Source organism: Podarcis erhardii (assembly GCF_964252035.2).
Source record: "Podarcis erhardii genome assembly, chromosome: 5".
In the NCBI taxonomy this organism is placed as follows: Eukaryota; Metazoa; Chordata; class Lepidosauria; order Squamata; family Lacertidae; genus Podarcis; species Podarcis erhardii.
The window spans coordinates 63,959,438-63,967,476 of NC_138509.1; the positions used below are offsets into that span (position 1 = coordinate 63,959,438).

At 43.8% G+C, this 8,039-nt stretch overlaps 1 long non-coding RNA gene across 3 annotated transcripts; it reads right to left on the bottom strand.

Moving 5' to 3' along the window:
* Positions 1-2,228: 2,228 nt before the first annotated feature.
* LOC309342027 lies at positions 2,229-7,697 on the bottom strand. Of its 3 annotated transcripts, none has more exons than XR_014156668.1 (3): positions 7,240-7,697; positions 3,811-4,016; positions 2,229-2,586 (listed from the first exon to the last, which is right to left on the bottom strand). It is a non-coding gene; the product is annotated as an uncharacterized lncRNA (long non-coding RNA). The 3 variants fall into 3 exon arrangements; XR_014156669.1 differs by lacking the exon at positions 7,240-7,697 and adding an exon at positions 6,692-6,909; XR_014156670.1 differs by lacking the exon at positions 7,240-7,697 and adding an exon at positions 4,872-6,247.
* Positions 7,698-8,039: the final 342 nt, after the last annotated feature.

Genomic DNA, 8,039 nt, shown 5'->3' on the forward strand with positions numbered 1-8,039 from the left:
GGCTTTTTGCCCTGCCAGACAAATTTAGATATATCTTTCTGCCACTTCCGGAAGCACTCCGTTTTGTCCACAATCTGTAATGTTTGAAACAAAAACAACATTTTTGGCAATACATTCATCTTGATAGCAGCAATTCGGCCTAACAAAGAAAGCTTCAATTTTGTCCAACTATCCAAGTCTCTCTTAATTTCAGACCAACATTTTTCATAATTATCCTTAAATAGACTCAGGTTTTTTGCTGTTATGTTTACCCCTAAGTATTTTACTTTTTTAACCATAGTTAGTTCTGTTTCTCTCTGAAACCGTTCCGACTCTATATCTGTCAAATTTTTTCCCAACACTTTAGTTTTCTGTTTATTTAATTTAAATCCTGCCACCCGACCAAAATCCTGTATCAATTGTAATACTCTTTTCGTACTAGATTCTGGCTCCTGCAGGGTCAAAACTAGGTCATCTGCAAAAGCTTTCAATTTGTATTGTTTCGCTCCGACCTGAATCCCTTCCACCAACCGGTCCCCTCTGATCAAGTTCAAGAGCACCTCCAGAACCGAAATAAATAACAAAGGGGAAATCGGGCAGCCTTGTCGTGTTCCTTTTTCAATTTTGAACTCTTCTGTAACCACATTGTTAACTATCAGTTTAGCCTTTTGTTCTGAATATATTGCGTCAATCCCATTCTCAAACCCCCGTCCCACTCCCATTTCATTCAAATTTCCCTTCATAAATTTCCAAGAAATATTGTCAAAGGCCTTCTCCGCGTCTATAAAAATTAGCACTGCTTTTGTATTTATGTCTGTTTGCAAAAGCTCTAAAACGTCAATAATGTTCCTAGTATTTGCAAACATATGTCTGCCTGGGAGAAAGCCTGCCTGGTCTTTATGAATTACTTCATTAAGAACTCTTTTAAATCTACTTGCCAAAATGTCTGCAAATATTTTGTAATCCACATTCAGAAGGGAGATGGGACGATAGTTTTTGAGTTGTGTCTTTTCAGCTTCAGATTTTGGTATCAATGTGATAAAAGCTTCCTTCCACGATTCCGGCGCCTTCTTCCCTTCCATAATTTCATTACAGACCTCCATCATTGGTTGGATCAGATAGTCTTTTAATGTCTTATAATACTTGGAGGTCAGGCCATCTGGCCCTGGAGATTTGCCCAGTTGCATGTTCTGGATAGCTTGTTCAATCTCTTGTTGTGTTATTTTGTTGTTCAGGATTAATCTGTTTTTTTGTGACAACTTTGTTAGAACTGGCAACCAATACCATCCCTTTAGGATCATAGAGTTTGAAAGGACCTTGAAGCTCACCTAGTTCAATTCCCCTCACAGAGCTACAATTTCCAGAGTGGTTTAACCTTCTTCCCAGGAACTGCTGGGAATTGTAGCTCTGTGAAGGGAATAGGGCTCTCCTAACCATTCTAAGCACCCTGAACAAACTACAGGCCCCAGGATCCTTTGCAGGACGCCATGACTGTTTAAAGTGGTGTGATACTGCTTTACATGTATAGTGCAGATGGGTCTAAATATCTGCCAGCTGTGCCCCACTGAAACTTGTGTAGGTAGGTTTGTTTTTGTAGTATAGTAGAAATAAGATGTGTGCACAATGCATATCCCATAGGCTACAGGTAAGGATCAGAAGTTATATGACAGGCAGTTTCTGAATGCTAGGCCCATCACTTTGGTGAAGAGGAGCAATGGGCTGTTTATGAGTAAAGAGCCTCATTCCTGGGGCTCAAGGAAAGAGTAAACTGTAAAACAATGATGGACACACCAAATTAATGCTTAAAAGGGAAATGGGATAAGTCACCCCACCCCAATCTGCTTCAAATGTGCAAAGTCTTAGCATCTCTATCAGATGAAATAAAATCTAGCTTTGTTTATTATCATTATCATCATTATCATTATTATTTACACACACATTGCCAACATCTACCAGCTGGGAGATGAAAACGGTAATATATGTGTATTTGATTACTGATAGATTTTAACAAGGATTGAATTGCAATGTTTGGATTTTCACTGAAGCACAGAGAGAGAAATGAAATAGAAAGAGGGGCATATTTAGCATATGTGGGTTCATGTGATGTGGTTTCAAGGGGAAATCTTGCAAGAGCAAAAGGGGGCTAATGATACTCTGCATTGTACTATGTGGTTTCTGCACATACAATTTGAATTTGAAAAGTATTCAAGAGAATAACATGTTCTTAAACAAGAGAAAGTAAACATTGCTGAAGTTCAAGAGATGCTGCTTTGTTGAGAAACTGAGCAAAGAAAATAAAGAATGGACAATCAAGGGGAGCAACTGGAGCATAACCACATCTTTAACAAACACAGCTAAATCATCATTGATGCAATAGCTGTTGAGGCATCTGATGTACCATTCCGTCCATTTTGTGGAATCAGTTTCAGCTATTGATGCTTGAAGATGCAGACAATTGTCTTGCAGTTGTGTGGTCTACTACGTGGTCTCTTGACCCATGCTCACTGGTTTGTGCAAGCCATGGAGGGTTGACTAGGTAGAACCAGGGTGCGGGTGAATGCTTCATTGCATGATAGGACGGTCCCCAAGAAGGTGGTGGTGCAGCCACTGGGGGGGAGGCAGTGAAATGAACCCAGAGGTTTATGCCAACTGCCACCCAGTCAACAATGCACCTTTCTTTGGCAAGATGATTGACAGAATGATGGTGGTTTAGCTGTCTCCCCCTGTTGAATATCAGGCTGTAAAGTACATGGATAGGCTCCTCCATGTGATCAGAAGCTACACTGATTGCTAAGGGCTTATGATCATGTGGTAGAGCAGGCATAGGCAAACTCAGCCCTCCAGATGTTTTGGGACTACAACTCCCATCATCCCTAGCTAACAGGACCAGTGGTCAGGGATGATGGGAGTTGTAGTCCCAAAACATCTGGAGGGCCGAGTTTGCCTATGACTGTGGTAGAGGATACTAAGCATGTTCAGCTGCATAGTGGCTGGTGCCTATTAGACTGAGTAGCAAAGAAGGCAGGGAGAGCAACAGTAGGTGAAGCCAGAACTAGTGTCAGGCAGAGCAAACTGGTGCTTTCTGTGTAGTCTTTTTGGTGCCAAATAAATTCACCCAGTCCTTTTAGCAGTTTTAAATCTGGGCTATAAACTATTTTATGCTGCCTCCTTCAAGAATTTCCTTGAACTTTTATGGCTGATTGTTGGCTTCCTGTTCTTGTTATTATTTACCGTCTTGCTTAATATTTTGTTGTAAATTGCCCAGGGAATGTTCTTTAATGGATGGCAATATAAATCTTAATAATAATAACAACAATGGCTTAGCCCCCGCGCCAAATCGCCGGTCTGCTCTCAAGTGTAGAAATGGGCCTATTCTGAACAGGCTGCCTCCAAAGTAAGTTCTTCTTAAGGGAATAACCTTCTCTCTCTCTCTCCATCTTCTCTCAGAAATGCTTCTCTCTCTGCGCTTTCTGATGCCCCTGTGTCAATCTCCATCTGTGTCACGGCCTCTTTTGGAGTGGGTGGCAGAGAACGTAGAATATTAGGGAATATATTGAGTTTGAAAAGTTGCCCTGCGTGGGGACACGCTGGCAAGAGAGAGAAATCAGAAGGGGAGGGAGAGGGAGCTGGCGAGGCTGAGCACTGCTAAGGCTGATGAAGAGAGACAAGGAGCAGTCAAGAGTGACGAAGAGTGACCAAGGAAAACCAAGGCAGCAGCCGAGGAGTGCAGGGGACTTATTGAGATTCGGAGGCACCGGAGCGGAGCAGCCAACTGTGGCTGCTGGCAGATGCTGAGCAGTAAGCGGGATTTACAGACTTCTGTCTACTTACCAACAAGTTATTTCCAGGCATTGCTTCTCGGCTGGGATGGAGTTTTCAATCACGATGCATGAGGTGGGTCTAATTCCAGGGACTCCTCGCTGAGTATGACCTTAGGGCAGGAGGATTGTTGAGTGCCTCACCTCAGCAGGCTGCTGCTTGAAAGGCTCCAGACTCAGATGTTACTTCCCCTGAATTGCTCATGGCATCCTAATATACTGAGAGCGGGACAGCATGACTCAGAGACGGATCAGATTTATATTTAAAAAGCATAGGCAACAGTATTGGTCCATAAGGGGTTGGGGTTGGGGAAGTCCTCCAAAATCTATAGTTAGGCAAGGCCCAAGGCCAACCCAAAGATCACAAAAAGAGAATAAGCTTTCATGTTCCCCAGAATTCTTCACCAGGCAAGATGTTGCACAGAGCAAGCAGGTGGGGAGGATAACTTTTTTTAAAAATGTACCAAAATTTTGCCTGATATTGTAACCATAGGAGCCACTTGTAAACTCAGTGCCAAGATGGAGGTTACAGGCTGAATAAGTCTCTGCTGGATGCTACAGATATCAGGCTGCACACCTAGGATTGTGGGGCTAAAGTTGTGTACGTGCCACACGTTGAAGGCACATTCAAAACACACAAAGAATCGTGGAAGCTGAAGTTTGCCACTGAACTACAGTTTCCAGTACCCTTAACAAACTACAGTTCCCAGGCTTCTTCTCAGTGTGTCTGTGTTAAATGTACTTTAAAGGTATGGTGCATAGCCAAAGCAGCAATGACTGCTCCCCATTATTTAAAATAAATGCCTGACTGTGGCTCTTCCCCAGGTTCAATGCTTTGTGTGAAACACACAGGCTCCTGATCAAGCAGAAATTTATAAAATGTTCAAATCGTTTCTCAAAGACTATTGATGAAAAAAAAGAAGAGGAAGATCATACAATTGTGGAATTGGAAGGGACCCTAAGGGTCATCTAGTCCAACCCTCTGCAATGCAGGAATCTCAGCTAAAGCATCCATTAGTTAGCCATTAGTTAGCCCAATGTCAAGGACAGCCAACAGTCATGCTTTTCACTGACCTCCAGCCATTGATCCTCAGTCAGTCCTGAGACCCCTACTGGTCAGCAACCTGCCTGAAGTTCCTGTGTGATTCCTTCTGTGCCCATCCACTGGCACAACTGTCTTTGAATGAGTCAGTCTGTGAGTTGTTGAAGCTAAGGTGACTGTAAGGTGCCTGCCTGCTTGGCCTATAGAAAAACCTTTTAATCCAGCTCAGTTTCTGTTCACTGAGACTTCCTTCCTAATACTTCCAGGCTTAGAACAAACAAGACAGAAAAGCCATTTGCCCAATTAGCAATTGTGTGAATGACTTTGAAAAAGCAAATTGTAAGCAAAAGGGATTTGGTTTAAGCACCCTTGCCCCCTGCTGCAGTCCAGATCTGGATCAGGCCACTTGTGCCTGCTGTCTCCATTGTGTGTGGGGAGTGGGGTGGTTCTCATTCCCTCCCATGTCTGCAATTTACTTGTAAAAAGTCATTCAGTCCATTGGCAAGTGAGAAAATACTGTCACATCTCACCTGGCCCTTAACTCCTCCCTTGTCAGCCCCCAGCCCCCCAGCCTCACTTGCCCTGACTCTGCAACACTAGTAGTCCTATTGGCTTACCTGACTGGCTACTAGATGCTATGCTGAAGAGTGACATATGCATCCCATAATACTGCTGCTACAAAATAACAAGAACAACAGCAGCCAGTGTGGTATTGCGGGGGGGGGTATAGAGTGTTGGACTAGGACCCAAGAGACCAAGGCTCAAATCTGCTATCAGCACACAAATCCCCTTACCCCATTCCCCCATGATGGAGAGATTTCTATTTTAAATTATAGAATTTTTCACCTATACGTATGAATTAACATATGCAAATTTTATGCAAACCACTCTCCTTTCTTTGTCCTCTCTTTTGGTGATGCATAAGTGGCCACCCTAGCTTTGAGAAGAGCGTTGTTGCATCCCATTAGCAAAGGTCCTGGCCATGATCAGATGCCTGTTAGCTACCTGTCCAAGGCTACTTAGCTACATTATTATTTGGCAATGATGACACAGATGCTCCTGCATGAATCCCAGATGGGCTCTAAAGAAAAGTGAGTGCTGCCCTGCAGGGCATGAGTTTGGCAGTGTGCGAGGAAACCATTCCGTCCTGGCACGTCCCATTTAAGCTCTTAAGCTTCTGTTTGATTTTTTGTTGTTGTAGAACATGGAACTGATTAAAATAAAATAAAAATCTCCTTAAGCCTGAGTGTAGATCTTGATGAATATTTCAGCTTTGGGTTGCTCTTCTGCAGTCTCTGAATTTGGAAAGAAAAAAAAAAAAGCAGGTCACAGTCTACATAAATAAATAGGAACCGAAGAGCTCCAACCTGAGCCAAGAGTGCTGTGTGTGTGTGTGTGTGTGTGTGTGTGTGTGTGATCATGCTGTGGATGCACACTCACTATTTTGAGCACACAGACCACCTTGATGCCCTCCAGATGTTTTGGCTCCTCCACCCCCTGTGGGCCAACTTTGACAGGCCCAGCTGTCAATCATATGATGTCATAATGTTGTGCCCTTCTTCATGTACCTCCTCCTAGAGAGGTCTGGAGGGTGGCAACATGAGAGCGGGCTTTTTCTGCGGTGGTTCTCCATTTATAAAATGCTCCTTCCAGAGAGGTTCGCCTGGCGCCTTCATTATACATCTTTAGGCACCAGGCAAAAGCACTCCTCTTTAACCAGGCCTTTGGCTGATTGACACCCAGTGCCCTTTTAAATGTGTTTGGTGGGTGTAATTTAAACATACAGTCAGAAGGGGGAGCAGGAAGAAGACATTGGCTGGATCTACACGGATAAAATAAAAATGTTCCTTACCTTGTTTCCTCCATAACAACACACTTTCCCATAGTGCCAGTTCCTGGTTGCTCTGCAGCACCCTCTAGTGTCACATTTTGATAGCGGATTATTAATGTTACAAGCAAAATGTAATGTGTCCAAATCCATTATGATAACCATTCCCTATCCCTTCCTTAAAGTTATAAACCATGAGGGCAGATCTGCTCATTGTGTCTTCTCCATTCCTCCCACCCCACAACAAGTGTGTGTGTGTGTGTGTGTGTGTGTGTGTGTGTGTGTGTGTGTTTGTGTGTGTGTGTTTTCAATCCTGTTGAGTACTCCTTCCCAAGCAGCTGCCCTGTGTGGAAGGCATGCTTGCAAATGAGCAAGGAGATATGGATTTTGCAGAATGCTGTTTCAGGGGCAGGGAGGAGAGTCAGGTGGGGAAAAGGAGAGCTCAGGCAGAAAAGGAGCCCCCCACATCCAAAGGCATCTGTGGCATTTGCCCGTTCATTTGAAAATGTCTGTACAGGGGGAGAGACAGAGTTAATAGGTAGACCAATAGAAAAGACAGAGGCAGAGCCTACCTGTTTATAAAAGGGCTTAGCCCGAGGTTTGGGTTGGTTGGTTTTAGTTAGTTGGTTGGCAAAAGGCAGTTAGGAAAGCAGTTGGCAGACAGATGGAATTAAAGAGACAGTTAGTGCAGTTGGTTCTTGTGTGAGGGGAGGTAGAAGAGTTAGAAACAGGATAAAAATAAGACTAAGAAGGTAAAGAGTAACAACGTTTTGAACGCAGTTAAAGTTTATTTGTGTCTGCAATAAGCTACACCCTTCTTTGTTAACTTAAGAACCTGACTGAGACTAAGTGATTTACCGGGGAGGACCTGGTTGGTGGCAGCGGATTAGTGGTGTATGGGTCAATAGTCCATGAGATGACCAGGGGCTCTATATGAATGCCACAGCATTCACTATCACCATTCCTACCTTCTTCCGAGAGATGCAACCGGCTCAGTTGCTCCCTTCTTCACTCTCAGGCCTTTTCATTCATGGTGTCTCTCCCCCCCCCCCACCTGCTCCTCCTTCATATCCAACTCTGCCCTCCAGTCCTAGATTGTTCTGGGCGGCCCATTCCAAAATGTGAAAATCTTGGGCTGTCACCACCTTACTCAAATGAAACCAAGAACCTCTCACAGAAAAGAATTCTGATTCAGTTTATGGTTTGGTTGAATCAAGTGCATAGCCCTAGTATGTGGCCCTTATAAGCTTGGCTGAGAAGGAAATGTGGCCCTCAGGCTGAAAAGGATTCCCTGCCACTGATATAGGGGAATGGGCTGCCCAATCCCTATCCATCACAGGCCCAATTCTGACTGTCCCAATCCTTATTTAAA